General features: G+C 46.2%; 1 protein-coding gene and 1 long non-coding RNA gene across 5 annotated transcripts in view; one reads left to right on the forward strand and one right to left on the reverse strand.

Moving 5' to 3' along the window:
* The window catches only part of PRMT8 (protein arginine methyltransferase 8), a 202,916-nt gene that overhangs the window by 136,334 nt on the left and 49,016 nt on the right, over positions 1-17,566 (reverse strand). The gene's annotated exons all lie outside the window — the stretch shown is intronic.
* On the forward strand, positions 1,417-11,506 carry LOC129483525 (uncharacterized). Its single transcript, XR_008658075.2, has 3 exons — positions 1,417-2,468; positions 4,838-4,879; positions 8,691-11,506. It is a non-coding gene; the product is annotated as an uncharacterized lncRNA (long non-coding RNA).

Below are 17,566 nucleotides of genomic sequence, written 5' to 3' on the forward strand. Positions count from 1 at the left end.
AAAAGATTTGCAAAATAAAAAAAAACAGTGGTTCTCATTTAGGGTGATGTTTTTCTCTCTCTCCATCTGTCCAGGGGATATCAGGCAACTTTCTGGTTAACAAAGTGGGATACTGTCATCTAGTGGGTAGAGGCCAGTGATGCTGCTCACTGTCTACAATGCACTGGAGAACTTCCTACAACGAAGAAGTATCTAGTCCAAAATTTCAGTAGTTCCAAGGTTGAGAACTCTGATACAAAATAATGCCACTCTTCTCACTAAATTTTTTGTTTCAAACATATGTATGTTAGCTTATTATTTTTAAATGAACTAATTTTTAAATTTTCCTTATTTAAATTTGTAATACAATAACTATCAATAGATATAACCCACATAAACAAAAGCTCTTTGGTGCTCTCAATGATTCTTAAGATTATAAAGGGGAACCAAGCATGGTGGCTCACACCTGTAATTCCAACACTTTGGGAGGCCAAGGCAGGAGGATCACTTGAGGCCGGGAGTTCAAGACCAGCCAGGGCAACATAACAAGACCCCCACCTCTACAAAAAATTTAAAAAAGAAAAAATAAGTCAGGCATAGTGCCACATGCCTGTAGTCCTGGCTACTCAGGAGGCTGAGGCTGGAGGATCGCTTGAGCCCAGGAGTTAAAGGGTAAAGTGAGATATGATCGATCACACCACTGCACTCCAGCTTGGGCAACAGAGCAAGAACCTGTCTCACAAAAAAGTTGTAAAGGGCATCTGAGGCCAAAACGTTTAACTCTAGATGTAGACAATCGACCATAGAGATTAGAAAAGTCAGTGTGCTAAGCCTCCCTGCACATCCATCCCTATAAAAATCAGGAGCATGGCAGGTGTGCCCAAGGACATGTAGTTTTCTCCCCAAGAAAAGAATTGTCTAAAGTGAGGCAATGTAAAGAGGTCAGTGCAGGGGTGAACACCAATTTAAGCCTCGATGATGTGTCAGGGTTTGTGATGGCTGCAAGGAATGTAATCATGACTGAAATTCCTCATTATTCCAAAAAAGCTATTGTCTAGACGGAGAGAGAGACAACTGAGATTTTGATTGACATGTGGTAGCGAGAAGGGGGGTGGATGCACGGGTACAGGAGGTCAGAGGGGAGGGGCTTGGGTTAGAGATGAGGCAAGGGGACAAGAGAGGCTTCCTGAGAAAGAAATGTCTGTGCTGCATCTTGAAGGATGAGTGGGAATTTGGTGACTGAGTGAGAGGGGCACTGTGGGAGAGGGGGGCGCCTCAGCTGTGGGACAGCATAAGCAAAGGCCCAGAGGTAAGAACCAGCATGGAGTATTTGGAGAAGACATGAAAGCAGGTAGAGAAAACAAAAAACAGACTGGAGTGCACCCCCCAACAAAACAAATGTAATGTTCCCAATAAAATTAAGATTGTTTGAAAATCAAGAAAGACCAGCACTGCGGACATCAAACATCTCCTCCGTTTTTGGAAGAGAATAGCTGCTTCATAACTTAGGTGCACGGATACAAGCACCTGTTTTGGAAAACAAAATGAGACTCTGCTCTTGAATCTTGATAAAAAGGGAAACGCTCCTGCCGCCCCTTCCCCTTCCAGGTGCTTTTCGGTCTTTGCACGGGTTCTGTCTCTGGCTCACGAGGGCTGCCCAGAGTGGTCACTGTGGATGAACAGGTCCTTGGGAGCTAAGGGAGGAGGAGGAAAGCCCACCCCCTCGGGGCTTCTCAGCATGGACCCCAGGACTTCACTCCATATGGTTCATAAAGGGGATGTGTGGTTAGTTCATGCCACACATGTGGAATTGTTTTTCCCAGCAAAGGAGTCAGTCAAGGTGGTTGAATGTTTATTTCGGAAGCAGCGGATCAACACCATTCTGAAAAAGCAGTATGCTGTTCTAAAGCACACAGGGGCAGAGGGAGGCCCCACGCAGTACGTCAAATAAAAGAGGAGAGGGAAGAGAAAGGGAATGTTTTCTGAGGGTAATCGCGCCCACCTATTCCCACCAAAAGCTTTCATCAAAAGTTGAACTGACCCAAAAGACACTCCGGCATTTGCCCAGGGATCCCCAGGGAGAAGTTGGCCTTTCCAACAGGCATTGGTGGGTGGCAGAAGAAACCTATATGACACACAGCTGGGACTCTGTATCCAATAGAAGTCTGATGGAAAGCCCTGGAATTAAAGAGGGCTAGACAAGTCCCCAGACCGGGCACTTGGGTCCCTCAGAAGGCCAGTGCAGCCTGGTGGCAACCTCGGCTGGTGTTTGCCAAAACAGCATGTGGCCGAGGAAGCACAGCTGCAGCTGGAGCGAGATTCTGCAGGCAGTCAGGCTGGGGGCCGAGGCGGTGCCCACAGCGAGAGCCGGCTCACAGCAGTCTGTGGGTTGACAGGATTCTACAGACAGGAGCAGGTTGAGATGGAACTCTCAGAGCAGACTGGGGGCAAGCAGGAAAGGAATAAGGATTTGACTGGAAAGATAGGAGGTGAGTCTGTCCTTCCAAGCAAAATAATTCAGCGACAGGCCACCTAACATAAAGGATCTCATTCTTAGGGACCTGGCCTTAAACCCCTCTTGCCAGTAATCTGGTGGTCTAGTGTCATTCATGGACTTTAGGAACATCTATGGGCCAAGGGAAGGAGGGCAGTGCATGTGCCCAAGGAACTGAAGGTGGGGAGGGGGAGTGGGCCACATTTCCCCAGGAGGGCCTTGGCTGTCCCTCTCCAATGATCCAGGATGCTGTAGGAGGCCTGATAGTGAAGGTTTATCAGTCTAGTCTCTGAGTCCCAGTGGAATCATAGGGGTACCCCCTACCAGTTGGGCCAGGAGGTAGGTGGCTCAGGACAGCTCTCCTAAGTAGTCTGTTGGTCTCACAGCTGACCGCAGTAAATATCGCCTTGGTGTTTACTCCACCATTGCAAACAAGTAGGTTCCTGTTTCGCCAACTTTGTGCACTTTGCATACATTATACAACACATGCATGTGTATGTGGGGCCACTGGAGAGTATTTCCTTTTCAGAATCTCCAGCGTCAGAAATATTTAGTCAGAACAAATGACTGTGTGCAGAGCCGTTCCTTCAACCTTTTCTCTTCATGCCTTTTAAGCCCATCAGGCAAGCAAATGGAGCTGATCAGCATTGCCCTGATCCCTGTGGAGTAATACCGTGAGCTATTTGTCTACACAGGCTACCTGAAGTCAGTAGCTGAAACACCATAGCTGCAGTAGTAACGACTGCTGTTTGAGGAATAGCTAACAGTGCCAGGCACTGGGCTAAGTTTTACAAATATTAACTCATTTAATCAGCAGTAGCTGATATGGCATTTTATAAGCAACTTTAAATCAATAAAGTGAATCACCTGTGTTTGGTGACTAATCAAACACAAAGGTTATGGCATCAACTCACTATTACACCACACTCTGGGCAGGCCCAGCCCTCCCAGGGGAGGCAGTGGCTAAGCCGCAGGCTACCTGGATCACTCCTCCCCGGCCACCTTTCCCTGGGCACCAGGAAGGTTAGCATTTCCCTCTCTTCATGCTATTTTTGTTTAAGTAGGGACGACAATGAGGAGAACCCATGAGGCAATGTGGATGTAACTCTGAATTCATTATTTACATGCTTGGTCTGATTAAAAGCAGGAGCAAGTGGTCTCCATACTAGAGGCTGTCTCCAAGCCATAGCTCCAAATAACCTTTTATGCTTCACTCAAAATCTCCCCTTCCTACCAGTCATTCCTTTCTATGGCACAAAGCCCTCCCTTCCCCATCACCCCTAACCTTCCCTAAAAGGAACGGGGGGATCACAGGTGGTCGAGCTCCAGATGACCATGGGCTTCCACTACCCACTGTCTTTTCCTTGCAACGCCATAGCCCCAGGTGGAGTTTGCTGCTAGGCACCCGAAGGGGCATGTGCAGGGCAGCTCCAATGCAGCTTTTCCTCAGCTTGGCCCTCCACATTGGTCCCTTCCACTCTTGCCTTTGGGCAAAGACTGCATGCAGTGCCCTCCTGGCCACTGAACTGCTGGCTTTTCTCCTTGTTTGACTCTCTTGCTCCACGATGCCTAGTGGCCTGTACAGTTTCTTTTAAATGTGCCAGCCTAATGCCTTAAATAGAAATTGTGCTAACTGGCATGACCTTGATGCCTTTCCCTTCCCCTGTCATATAGACTTGACCTCTAAATTTCCCCTCTAACCAAGACCTTCGCTCCACATTTGCTGATCACAAAACATGTCTAGAAGAAACAGAATATGACTACAGTGTCGGGTTTTGCAAAAAGACTAAAAGTGGGTGACTTCGGAGGAAAGCTCCTTGCCCCTCTAGGATTTTGTCCTAGCAAGGCTAGCTCTGAGGCTGCTTAGGACAGTGGTCTCCAGGCTGTTACCTGGGCCAAGTGTCCTTCCCCTTCTTCCTGCTCGCCTTAGAGGTTTGCAGGCCAAAACAGCACAAAAAGCAAGGTGGCCGAGTCAGATGAAGTCAATGCTAGGTTTAGAGGCATGGTGGCCAGGAGGGCACTGCATGCAGGTCAGGGGTGTTTACTAAGCATTTAGGACGAGGACGTTTCTTGATCCAGAACTGCTGGAAAAAGCTCCATAGCACATCTGATGAGAAAGGAAATTAACCCAAGTCCTTGTCTAGGTTCTGGGCTAAGAGGAGATGGGACAATGAACCTCTCATCACTGGCCATTTCTATACGTATACAGAAATGCATGAAGACTTTCAGATGGTGTTGTACATAATATAATGAAAATATAACACGGGGATGTGATAGAGTGAATGGCAGGGGGATCCTTACGTTGAGTTTAAAGCAATGATGTTTAGGCTGAACTCAGACAAAAGAAATTCCTTGTCTTTTCAGGGGCGTGGATTACAGGAGAGAGCACTAATGCAAGTCTCTAAGGTAGGAACAAACTTGGGGGAAAGACATAAAAGCAACCGTGGCTGAACCATATGGGGTCCAGGGGTTGGGGGTGGTTGGCAAGGCCAGGTGCCGATAAGGCTGGCAGGGTCCAGGCCCTGTGCAGCCTCTAGGGAGAGGGGTCTCAATTTCATTGCGAATCTGATTGACAAGGCTTGGAAGGTTTAAACCAGGAGGATGATGTGATTGATTTACTTTATAAAGATAACTCCAGCTGGTCTAAGGAGAACATCTGAAGGGGGAGAGAGCACGGGCATGAAGACTGAGTAGGAGGCTGCTGTGGTGCTCCAGGCAGGAAATGAAATGATGGTGGCCTTGGCCAGGCTGGACGTAGTAGAAAGGGAGGGAACTGTATCCATTCAGAAAATGCTTTAGAGGCCTCTCAGCAAGACTCTATGGTGAATTGGATGTGAGTTAGACAGGAGAAGGGAATCAAGGATGGACCTCTAAGGTTTTGGCTTAAGCAACACTGGGCGAATGACGGGGCTGTTTAGTTGGGTGGAGGAGAGAGACAAAGCCGGTTTGGGGGATGGGGGAGGCACAGTCATTAAGAACTCTGTTTTTGGACATAGTGAATTTGGTTATTAATAGCTTATAAAGTTTAATACTATCGTAGGATCCATAACACCTGCCAGGAACTGTGGCTTTTTCACTGGAGTGTTAAGTTCCACTGGGAAAAACATCGGCAGCATCCACAGTGTGAGATGTCATCCTCAAGGGCAGTAGACAATAGTGTTGTCTTAGGATCACTCATTCATTCATTCATTCATCCCACAAACACATACGTGTTAGTTCCAGAAGGAAAGTCCCTCCATTTAAAAAATAACCTATAGGAGACTTTAGATTCAGAATCTATTATTTTACTTTTTTAAAAATTATCTTTCTTAATAGATATGGACATAGAAAAGCACAAATAAGGCCAGGCGTGGTGGCTCACACCTATAATCCCAGCACTTTGGGAGGCCGAGGTGGGTGGATCACGAGGTCAGGAGTTCGAGACCAGCCTGGCCAATATAGTGAAACCCCATCTCTATTAAAAATACAAAAATTAGCTGGGTGTGGCGGCACACACCTGTAGTCCCAGCTACTCGGGAAGCTGAGACAGGAGAATCGCTTGAATCCGGGAGGCGGAGGTTGCAGTGAGCCGAGACCATGCCATTGCACTCCAGCCTGGGTGATAGAGTGAGACTCCGTCTCAAAAATGTACAAATAAGGCCATCACCTAGTTTAGGAAATGCATCCAAGCAGTGGCCCTGGCCTGGGCTCCCTAGCCTCATACCCCCTCCAGGCCAAGCCCTGGCGCCCCATTCACCTTGCAGCATAGATGGGAAGCTTCTGTTTTCCGTCCCAGTAGAACAGGCAGCCGCACCAGGAGGGACTGGGCTGTTCACATGGGGGTGACAGATCCGGAAAGATGTGACCAGGAGCCCAGGCAGAGCTGCCCCAGCCAGCTCCCCTTTTCTCTTCCTCCCTACACAGCATTCTGGGAGGCAGGCTCTGAAAAGTCATTGTCCTTCATGCCTTTGTTTTTTTTTATTCTTTCTCATTTTCAATCTTGTATTTCTGCTTTTTCGGTTCAAAAGAAAAAATAATAGCCACCCTATCATTAGCTCTCTGACTTTATCAAGCCTTTGGATTTTCTGAGTTGCAAATCATCTTGTTCCAATATTATTTCCGTTGTTCTGCTTTCCTTGAGTTCCTTTTTGTCCCATTTCTAGCTTTTTTAGCTTGATGCTGAGTTGCCCAATGCATTTTCACACTTTCATTTTTAGTTATGTTAAGAATTCAGTGCTATGCATTTTCCTCTTTGAATAGCATTTGCTATACGTTTGGATGTGTTGTGCTTTCATGGTTAGTATCTTCTAGATAGTTGTTCGGTTGGGTTCTGATGATTCTCTGATCCAGAGTTTATTGAGGGGAGCTTTGTGATTTCCACAGCTGCTGTTTTTACTTCAATTTCTTTTACCTGTTTCTAAATGTACTGAAATGTCATTATAGAAAATGATCTCCATTAGAGAATTTTATTTTTCAAACAATTTTTAGGTCCTCTTTGTAGTTTAAGGGTGAATTTTGGGGAATGGCATGTGGTCACCCAAAGCTAAACATTTGTTAAATATTCCCAATTACATTGCACGAATATTTGACATCCACATGAGTTCTGAACTCTCCTAATGGAACCATCTGCTGCGCTAGCAGAGCTTCGTGAGTGACTCTTCAGGGATGGCCAGTGCTTGCTTTGTCCCTCATCATTAATTCCCTCATTAATTCCTCTGCAGGCATGTGGAGCACTGAGCGCCCTCTGTGTGCCAGGCCTTTCCTGGGCACTGGGGAGACACAGGGTATGAGGCCCAAAGGTTACACGGGCAGTAAGCAAAGGCATTTTGGAAACAGAGGGAACAGCAAGTGCAAAGGGCCGGGAGGTTAGTTCCTCTGGAAAAAGGGAGCCCTGGCAGCGCTGAGGAAATGTGAGTTGTTTATTTCATCAGAAACATGTCTTCCCCACTCTCTCAGAAAGAATGAAAAGACCTTGGTTTTTCTGTACCTACTTAATAATATATTCATTATGAAACAAACAAAATACTTCTAAAGAGATGCTACAAAAGTAAAAAAAAGTTAATATATAACTTTAGTGATTAATTATACAAAAATGTCTGCTCTCATTAAAATATTATCTGTAATCATATTATTCGTGAGAGCAATGTGGTAGAATTTGCATCATTTTTTACATGCTGGAATTATACTTTGAGATACATCAATTCAAATATCCCATATATCAGACTTTTGATACATCAATTCAAAAGTTTCATTTATGCTCATGCTTGCATTTAATGATTGTCAGAGCTGAAAAAGATAACTCACAAGGGCACAATTGGCACATGGAACAAAGTGTATTGTTAAGAAGAGGAAGTAAATCCCTATCTTTAGAGAATCGGGGGGTTTAAGGCAAGTTCTTGTCTGATCCAATTAGATCTTCATTGTTTTTAGCTCATGATGACACCGATGGAAAGATTATTCCAGGCGCAGAAGGAGGGTTGATTCTGCCATTTTCTTGCTGTTTTCTTGTCCTGGTATAATTACTGTTCTTCAACCTACCCATTTTTTGCAGGAATCTTTAGAGCACTCATTCACTTCGTAAGAGTTCCTTTGGTTCAAACTAAATAATACAATGTAATGGAGCATGGGCAGATTGTGGAATATTGCGATATGAAAGCTAACAAACCAGTCAGGAGGCCACTGTACACACCTTTGTATAATGAACCTCCTCCTTTCCCCAGTAACATAGATGTGATGTGACTGTTTGACATCACATCTATGTTACTGGGGAAAGGATAGTGACTGGTCACTATCCAAATTGGTTTCTTTTTGTTGTTGTTGTTGTTGTTTGTTTGTTTTGACGGAGTCTTGCTCTGTCTCCCAGGCTGGAGTGCAGTGGCGCCATCTTGGCTCACTGCAACCTCTGCCTCCCAGGTTCTAGCAATTCTCCTGCCTCTGCCTCCCAAGTAGCTGGGACTACAGGCACGTGCCGCCATGCCTGGCTAATTTTTTTTGTATATTTAGTAGAGACAGGGTTTCACCATGTTAGCCAGGATGGTCTCGATCTCCTGACCTCATGATCCACCTGCCTCAACCTCCCAAAGTGCTGGGATTACAGGCGTGAGCCACCACACCCGGCCTAGATAGGTTTTTTAAAAGATAATATAAGCATCAATTATCAAGATCTAATATCTTCATTTTGCACATCAGTGGTCTGTGTGGGGACCCCCACGTAAAGACCATTATATTTGTTTTCCAGATGCAGAAAGATGAGGCACAGAGAAGTGGCAGCCTGCTCTAGTTCCCGTAATTAAAGATTACAGTCAGGCTTGGAGCCCACGGTCCAGACACGCAGTGCTCTCTCCACACTACCGTGGTGCCCAACTCATACTTCTGCCACAACTGCCCTCTCCATTTCTGGCCCTGTTTGAAACCCCTAATTCTCACTGAACACAATAAATCCTCCAAAATTAAGACAACAATTTCACGCACAGTAGAGCAAATGGGTGGATGAGAACAAATTTATCCAGCAGCAAAGACGACAGAGCCACTTTGTGGTTCCCGTTAGGTTAAGGTTGAGCCCCTAGAGACACCCCACCTTTGTTTCTCATGTGAACCCCCCTGAGTGAAATAGTAACAACAGGTGCTGTGATTGGAAGTTATAACAGTGAACTCCTGACTCTTGAAAAGTGTACATTGTGATAGCAATTGTTGGCAGTGAGCACTGTAACAGTGAGCTAGCAAAGGAGCTTTTCTGCTGCTGAGTCCATCAGGAAAGTCACTGGGATGTAAGCTGAGAAAGGGAGAGTGTAAGGTTTCAGAGAAATAAGGGAGTCACTTAAAAATACATTTGTTTGGTTTGTTTTTAACGGTTACAGAACAATAGACAATAGAGCCAGGTGTCTCAGTGACATCTCTCAAGCTTTCGCAAGGTGTAACACGACTGAGAGTCCATTCTGTTGAGACCAGCGGTACCCAGGAGAGACAGGGAGAGAAAGAGACCACCCAGAATAGTGTCTTCTGTCCAAATAAGAACATTAAAACAGATGGATGGAGGGAGCCAGTGAATTTAAGACTTATTCAAGTTTAAGTGAAAATAAGTCATACAAAGTTGAGATAAAATATAGAACAGAGTTAGATTTATTTTTACTGTTTTATTATCTAGGTCATACAAAAAAAATAAAATGTAAGCTACACATCAAAAGGTATGCATGATACATAAAATTAACTGGCATATGGCCAACTGTGATTTTCTTGCAAATATTTTCCTTAGGGATTAATGTTTTTAAAATATATCTTGCAAATCAATGTGAAAAACATTAACATCCAGTGGAAATGTGGACGGTGTTCTTGAACAGAAAATCACAGAAATTAAAATATTGTTTAAATGTTTCCCTTGTAAAAAAGGAAAGAAAAAATAAAAAGAAATGACCATCAATTTTAAAAGGACATTTAATGCCAAGAAAGTAATCCCTGAATCCCAAAGGGCAAAGAGCATCCCCATAAATAGAATATACTTAGCTTTATGAAACTCACCACTCTGTTCTTATTTTTCTCATTTCACTGCTAACCAGTGACTGAAGTCAGTCTGGGTCACTATTTGAACTACTGACCTAGAAAGTTCTGAGTGCATAGATAAGGAAGCCTATGCAAACGGATGGGGGGTCCTAATCCACATAAACACCCAGGATTGCTGGGATAGCAAAGGAATTTGCCATCAGTGCATTTGTCTGGTGGCCCTGAGGCCTCATGGGAGAAACAGAAGACGTTGGGACTACCCGCCCCACTTCTGGACCCTAGGATGAAGAGGCTCTATCAAAAGACCATGTTGATATCACGGCGGGAAGGGAAGCTGCCCATGAAAGCAAGTGTCATGAGAAGAACACTCTGCCCTGAAGGGCAGCAAGCTGTCAAGGCTGACGGCCCAACCCCACGTGCCCTAAGGAGAACTGCCAGTGGCTCTGGTCACAGTGTCTGCAGTGTCTGCAGCCCACCAGCCACATGGGCGAGAGCAGGGTCCCTGAAACCACGAATGACTAAACGGGAGATGGTCCTTGCAGGAGGACCTTGCATAAGACCCTCTCCACCAGAGCAGCCTCCCTCCACTTCTCTGAACACAATGCCCCCACCTAGGATAAGCCAGATGCCTCACAGGTGCGCTGGCAGCTCACAGAGCAGAAGTAGGAGGCCCTGAGGCTGCCCAGGACTTCCCCAGGCTCCCCACTCAGAAGTGGCTGTGCCTTTTTCTGCAGGAATCGTAGACTCAGGGCAAGCTGGATCTGCATTTCTCCAGCGACTTCTTCCTTGGGACCCCAGACCCTTAAGAGTCCTGTTCTTCAATTACAGCAGTGAGAATTCTGGCAAGATGAAGACTCCCAAACCCCAAGTTACTGCTGGAGCTAACTGGGCCCTCACCGTGTGTCAGGCCCTGCGTGAGAAACACACAGTGGACATCACCTCATTCCATCCTCACCACATGTGTCACTGTGAGCTGTTTGCTGCTCTCATTTTGCAGCTGAAGCCCTTGAGGCTAGAGGACCTCGGAGGACATCCCTAAGGTTACACAGTAAGTGGTCAAGCTGGGATTCAGGCCCAGGTCTGTCTACGCCAAAAGCCCCCGTGTTAGTTATACTATGCTCCCAGAAAGAGTAGCAGAATGCAATGTGTATATATATATATATATATATAGCCTGAATGCACACCAGAAAGGGAATGATTACATAAATTTTAAGATACCCACATGGACACAAAGAAGGGAACAACAGACACTGAGGCCTACTTGAGGGCTGAGGGTGGGAGGACGATGAGGATTCAAAAACTGCTTATCGAGTACTATGCTTTTTACCTGGGGGATAAAGTAATCTGTACACCAAACCCCTAGGACACACAATTTACCTATATAACAAACCTGCACATGTACCCCTGAGCCTAAAATAAAAGTTTAAAATATATAAAAATAAAATAAATTGTACAATACTCATACTATGTAACTGTACGTAGAGCAGTATGGCATTTATAAATAAATGAGCTAGATTTACCTGTATTAACCTAGAAACTTTCTATGTCATACGGTTGAGGGGGAAAAAATGAAGTTGCAGAAAATATATATAAATACATATTTTTCTTTTATAAAAGCCCTGTGTATGTGATAAGTCTCTAGAAGCATTGAACACTTGTGGAAGCCTACAGTGCAAACTCAGTGTTGGATTCCCAGGAGGGTGGGGTTGAAGGGGTAAGGGGTGGCCTTCCAGCTGTCATTTGAATTGTCAGAACTGGAATATTTCATTTTCATAACTTAAAAGGTAAAAGAGGACCCTCATTTTGTGTACTTTGGACACAGTAGGAGGTGAGTAAATGTTTGCCAAATTGAATCAAATTGAACCTACCAAACTCTCCCCATCCACTGGGACACCCCACCAGCTGGGCAGGCTGCCCAGAAGCAGGAATGCAGAGCCTGTACTTGCCTTGCCACAGAGGCCATGGCATCAGTATAAAGAAATAACAGCCTTGCCTGCTGGATCCGTTTCTCCCATCACCCAGGCCTCCATGCTGTCTGGGAGATGCTGCAATCGATCCGCTGGAAATAACTTCACCTTGATGTTTAACTGACTCGTGGCTTTTGCATTTCCAGGCAGCACAATCATATTGGCAGCCCCGTAACCCAATTATGGCCACGCACCCAGCTGAAACTTCTCAACACAAAAGGGGACGGCGGAGCCCAGTCGGCTGCATTCCCGCCTTCTCTTAGAAAAATTACTGGTGGCATGAAATCTTTACTCTATTAATAGAGATCTTCTGCACGCTGACAATAGCAGCTCATAAAAAAAAAAAAGAAAGAAAAGAAAAAAAGAAAGAAAGCAGCTACCTGGGTTCTGAGGGATAAAACCAGAATTTTATCACAGTAGCTCAGCCCCTGGATTACTTGGGGCTGCTGTTGCTAAAAAGATGAGGAGCTTTTGCCTTTCAAAGGCATGAACTTGAAAGTCACTCACTGTTTCTGTGGCAACTGTATTAAGATGTTTGAAAAGCAAGTGAGTGTCAAAGACGAAGGTGACGGAGCTATGCAACAGGAAAAACTAAATATTTCTCCAGGACTGAGATGAACTTAGTGCGTGATTGCATCCTAACCATCTCACAAGGTCACAAAGGGGAGGGGACGACTTGACTTTTTTATAAGCAGGTAAGCAGTGCCTGAGGCACCCAATAACCTTCACTCAAAGTCACAGGGCAACCAGAGCCAAGCCTTCGCCCAACCTCACCACAGGTGTGGACTCTCCATCCTGAACACATATCATCTCCCCTTGCCCGCTAAAATCACCCCTCCTGAGGAGGAATAAATTGGACATCAAGCCTCAGTTTCCTGTGGACATAGGGTGTCATCAGGGACCAATCCCTCAGTATCTTATAGATGAAATATATCAAGCTTAATTCACCATCCTAGGACTAGGAAAGGACCCACAAGCCTGAGAGGTTCAGAGAAGGTGCAGATCAAAACACATGACCTTGGCCGGGTGCGGTGGCTCACGCCTGTAATCCCAGCACTCTGGGAGGCCGAGACGGGTGGATCACAAGGTCAGGAGATCGAGACCATCCTGGCTAACACGGTGAAACTCCATCTCTACTGAAAATGCAAAAAAATTAGCCAGGCATGGTGGCAGGTGCCTGTAGTCCCAGCTACTCGGGAGGCTGAGGGAGGAGAATGGTGTGAACCTGGGAGGCGGAGCTTGCAGTGAGCCGAGATTGTGCCACTGCACTCCAGCCTGGGCGACAGAGAGAGACTCTGTCTCAAAAAAAAAAAAAAAAGAAAAGAAAACACATGACGTTGTCATTTCTACAGCCATACAGCACTTGGCAGTTTTGAAAGCATTTCTGCAGGATGAACTTATGAACCTCTTCCCCATTCCCTTGAGAAGGAGGCAAGGTGGTCTAATTATCCCTGTCTGATACTCAGAGACTCAAACAGCTGGGAACAGGCAGAGCCAAGACTAGAAACCCTTCAACTCACCAGCTCAACGCCCTTTCTGCAGTACATAAAGAGCAAAGCAGGCTGCATCAGGTGGCTTATGCCTATAATCCCAGCACTTTGGGAGGCCGAGATGGGCGGATCACCTGAGGTCAGAAGTTTGAGACCAGCCTGGCCAACATGGTGAAACCCCATCTCTACTAAAAATACAAAAATTAGCCGGGTGTGGTGGTGGGTGCCTGTAGTCCCAGATACTTGGGAGGCTCAGGCAGGAGAATGGCTTGAACCCAGGAGGCAGAGGTTGCAGTGAGCCGAGATCACGCCACTGCGCTCCAGCCTGGGCGACAGAGCAAGACTCTGTCTCAAAAAAAAAAGAGCAAAGCAAAGCAAACTTCACTGGGGACTCCTGTACCTCCGAGATCTTTGTCTGGCCTGAGAGTGAGGGCGTCTATGGAGCCACAGCAGTCAAGCACTGTGTTGGGAACACTTCCTCCTGAGGCCCTTTGATCAATCTTGCCCTTTCATTGCAGCCTCATGTAAACTCTTGCACCCTGTGAGAGTCCCAGCTGGAATCCGAGTTAAAAAAAAAAAAAAAGATGGGGGCTTCATTCATGTTCACCATCTCCCCTCCAGCACACATCTCCCACCCGCAACACACACGGAACACCTGCCCTGGGCACCAGTGTTTGCAAACAGCCCTGTCATCAGCTCCATTTTCTGGGGGGCTCCTTCTGTAACTTCCTCTGTCAGCCATGTCCCATCGTGAGGGGGAAAAGACACCGATGAATCTGTAGGGATCTGGACGCTGTGCCGTTTTATGGTGTGTGTGTTTAAATAGTTCTTGCTCTCTTAATTTCATGTTGCTTAGGGTTAGGTTAAAATTAGTATGTTCAGGAAATAGCAATGAGGGAAGGTGGCCCAGAAACCTTTTTTAGATAGCAAGGAGAACGGTGGCCTGCTTTTAGTTTTGTGCATGTGGATAGACTACAAAGTGAATGGGAATTGACAAAATCTGCATTTTCCTACTATCTTTTCTTGCTTGTGCCTAGTAGCCCTCAGAAAAATGGGCTCAGTGCAGGGGTTTCTCTGGAGCACCTCAGCTTCAGCCTTCTCCTCTCTGGGCTACCTTACCCCGGATTCAACAGTCCCTAAAGGATTTTAATGGTGGTGCTTTCTTGTTAATGACTAGAGCTCGAGTTCACAAAGCTCATCATCCTCTCCAGCTCACAACAAATAATTTCATTGTTGTGTCCAAGGCTCTTCACGTTCCTTTTCATTCTCCCTTCCCACTCCTGCCTATGGGGACCCACTCAAATGTTTTTTCACTGAAGGACATCTAACAGTTTTTTTGTGAATGTCTGTGCTTTTATAAGAGTAATGTTGGGCTATGCATCTCACTTTTTCATGCAACATGAAATCTTTTAAAAATCTTGTCACTAGGCTGGGCATGGTGGCTCATGCCTGTAATCCCAGCACTTTGGGAGGCTGAGGCAGGTGGATCACCTGAGTTCGAGACCAGCCTGGCCAACATGGCAAAACTCCATCTCTACTAAAAATACAAAAATTAGCTGGGCATGGTGGCATGTGCCTGTAGTCCCAGCTAGTTGGGAGGGTGAGGCAGGAGAATTGCTTGAACCCGGGAGGCCGAGGTTGCAGTGAGCCAAGATCATGCCACTGCACTCCAGCCTGGGTGACAGAGAGAGACTTCATCTAAAAAAAAAAAAATCTTGTCACTAAATCTAGTTCATCGTTTCTAACTTCCACTATGTCTACCCCACCATATCCCACTCTGCCACTTATCAGCTGTGTGATCTTGAGAAAATTACTTAACTGCTCGGTGCCTCAGATTCCTGATATATAAAATGAGACAGTAGGAGTGTCTATACTGCAGGGTGGTTACGAGGATTAAATGAGTTTCGAATGTATGTATCTGAAGAGCATTGAGAAATCCTTTGCACATAAGTGCTCAAAAAAGAAAAACCCGCACTTTGGGAGGCCGAGGCGGGCGGATCACGAGGTCAGGAGATCGAGACCACGGTGAAACCCCGTCTCTACTAAAAATACAAAAAATTAGCCGGGCGTGGTGGCGGGCACCTGTAGTCCCAGCTACTCGGAGAGGCTGAGGCAGGAGAATGGCGTGAACCCGGGAGGCGGAGCTTGCAGTGAGCCGAGACTGCGCCACTGCACTCCAGCCTGGGCGACAGAGCGAGACTCCGTCTCATTAAAAAAAAAAAAAAGAAAAGAAAAACCCTAGCTAACATTGTTATCATTACTTCTCCATTCCCCTGGTGAAGGGTATGTCTGTCAGACAGCTCTCTGCTACTGCAAACAATACTGTAATGGGCATCCTCTTATAATCGTCCAAAGGATATGAATTCACAGGAGGCTAACTAATGTATGAAGGGATGCTAACCTCACTATTGATCAAAGACACACAACACAAAACAAGATGCCACTTTCCATCCATCAGATTAGCAGCCAGTGGGAGGTAAGCTACCACCAAGCATTGGAGAGGATGTGGGGAGCGGGATCTCTGAAGACTGCCGCTGGGAGTGCTGTAAATTGCACATCCTGGAGAGCAGTATGGCATTTCCTGTGAAGCCATTTAGATACTCTGTAAATCAGCAATCCCACTGCTAGGTCTGTGTCCCAGAGAAATCTATGGACGATTATAAGAGGATGACCATTTCTTCTGGGAATAGGACGATCCCTTTCACCTGTTGATTCAATGTTCCTGCTCTATTTTTAATCCATTTCCACACTTTCACCACCTGATTTCATGTGTTAAGTCCCAAGTGACTGCATTGCTTTTTTCAAAACAAAACAAAGAAAAAAAACAAAGACAACAAAAAAAGAATTCTTTCTTGGAGCTAGAGACCAATTTGGATCACATGACCAGGCCATAAAGATGAGCACCTAGAATGGAAGGCCAGGCAGGCACTGAGACCTGCAGCCTCTTGCGCAGAGAGCCTTTCTCACCTCTCCTGTTGTTGCTCTCCAGCCCCATCGGCCTCCTGAGCTGTCTCCTCCCTCCAGCCCTTCCTGCCTGGGCTGGGCAGATTTCCCTCTCGGCAGTCTCAGGTACTCTCCACTGCCTTGGGATCACATGCTTTGCATGTCATCTCCTCTGCATTCTGACCCTGCTTTTGTCTTTCCCCAGTGGAACTCCCTGAACCATTATTTCAAAGTGTTTCCATTCTGCCCTTAACAAGAGAGTTAAGTTCCTTGAGCGTGTATCTTACTCTGCAGTCAGCCAATGCTCCCCATGGCAGAATCACAGTCCTGGGTTCACCTCCACAGGCTGAAGTGCAAGGTGACTTGCTTCCTGCAAAATGGAAAGTGAAGCCAAAGAAAAGCCCTATCTCTATCTTGCAGTGAGGGCTGTTGTGGGCAGCCCTGTCACATTGTGGCCTTCTCCCTGCCATCACCATCATCTCAGCCACACCAGACCTCTGCCCAAACCCCCTCTGATCTGCGTCTTCCACTTCAACCCGGGCCTTCTCTGAGAAGGGATCCCATGTCTCCTCACAACCCCTTCTAGGGGGACTTGGGGGCACTTGCCCCACAGGCTGAGAAAGAAGCTTCAGCATTCTTTAAACTCTGCCGTCTATTCCAAACTCCTCTGTCTTTAAGCAAAAATTCCTGCTCCTTTAATGCCTTCACTGCCTGCCGAGAGCATTCCCTACCCCTTCTTGCTGCTACCAGCCAGGTTCCTCCCAGTAGGTAAACATGCTCAAGCCTCAGCCAGCTCCCTGTGACACCACGCCATATCTCACCTTCTCTTTCAAGACAAGCTTCTTGGAAGAGTAGACTATACATTTCTCCATTTGCTCACCCCCTATTCAGTTCACAACCCTTGGCTTAGACTCTCTGAGGAAACAGTTCTGGCCAATGTCTCTAGAAGGGAGCTTCTCCTTTGATATGTAACATTTTTCAGCCCTTACCTTGCTTGACTGCAGCCTTTGATACTACGTACCTCTCCTTCTTGGAATCCCATCTTTCCTTGATTTCTGGGATGCCATTCCCTTGTGGTTTTTCATCCTCTCCAGGTCCCTCCCCTCCACCAGCTCTGAAACATGCATGTCCCCATGTCTCACACGTGGCTCTTCCCCCTCTGACTCCTTGATCCTGACCTCCCACGATCCCCATCACAGTGAACATCATCTGCCATG

This window comes from Symphalangus syndactylus, chromosome 5 (genome assembly GCF_028878055.3).
Source record: "Symphalangus syndactylus isolate Jambi chromosome 5, NHGRI_mSymSyn1-v2.1_pri, whole genome shotgun sequence".
NCBI classification, from domain to species: Eukaryota; Metazoa; Chordata; class Mammalia; order Primates; family Hylobatidae; genus Symphalangus; species Symphalangus syndactylus.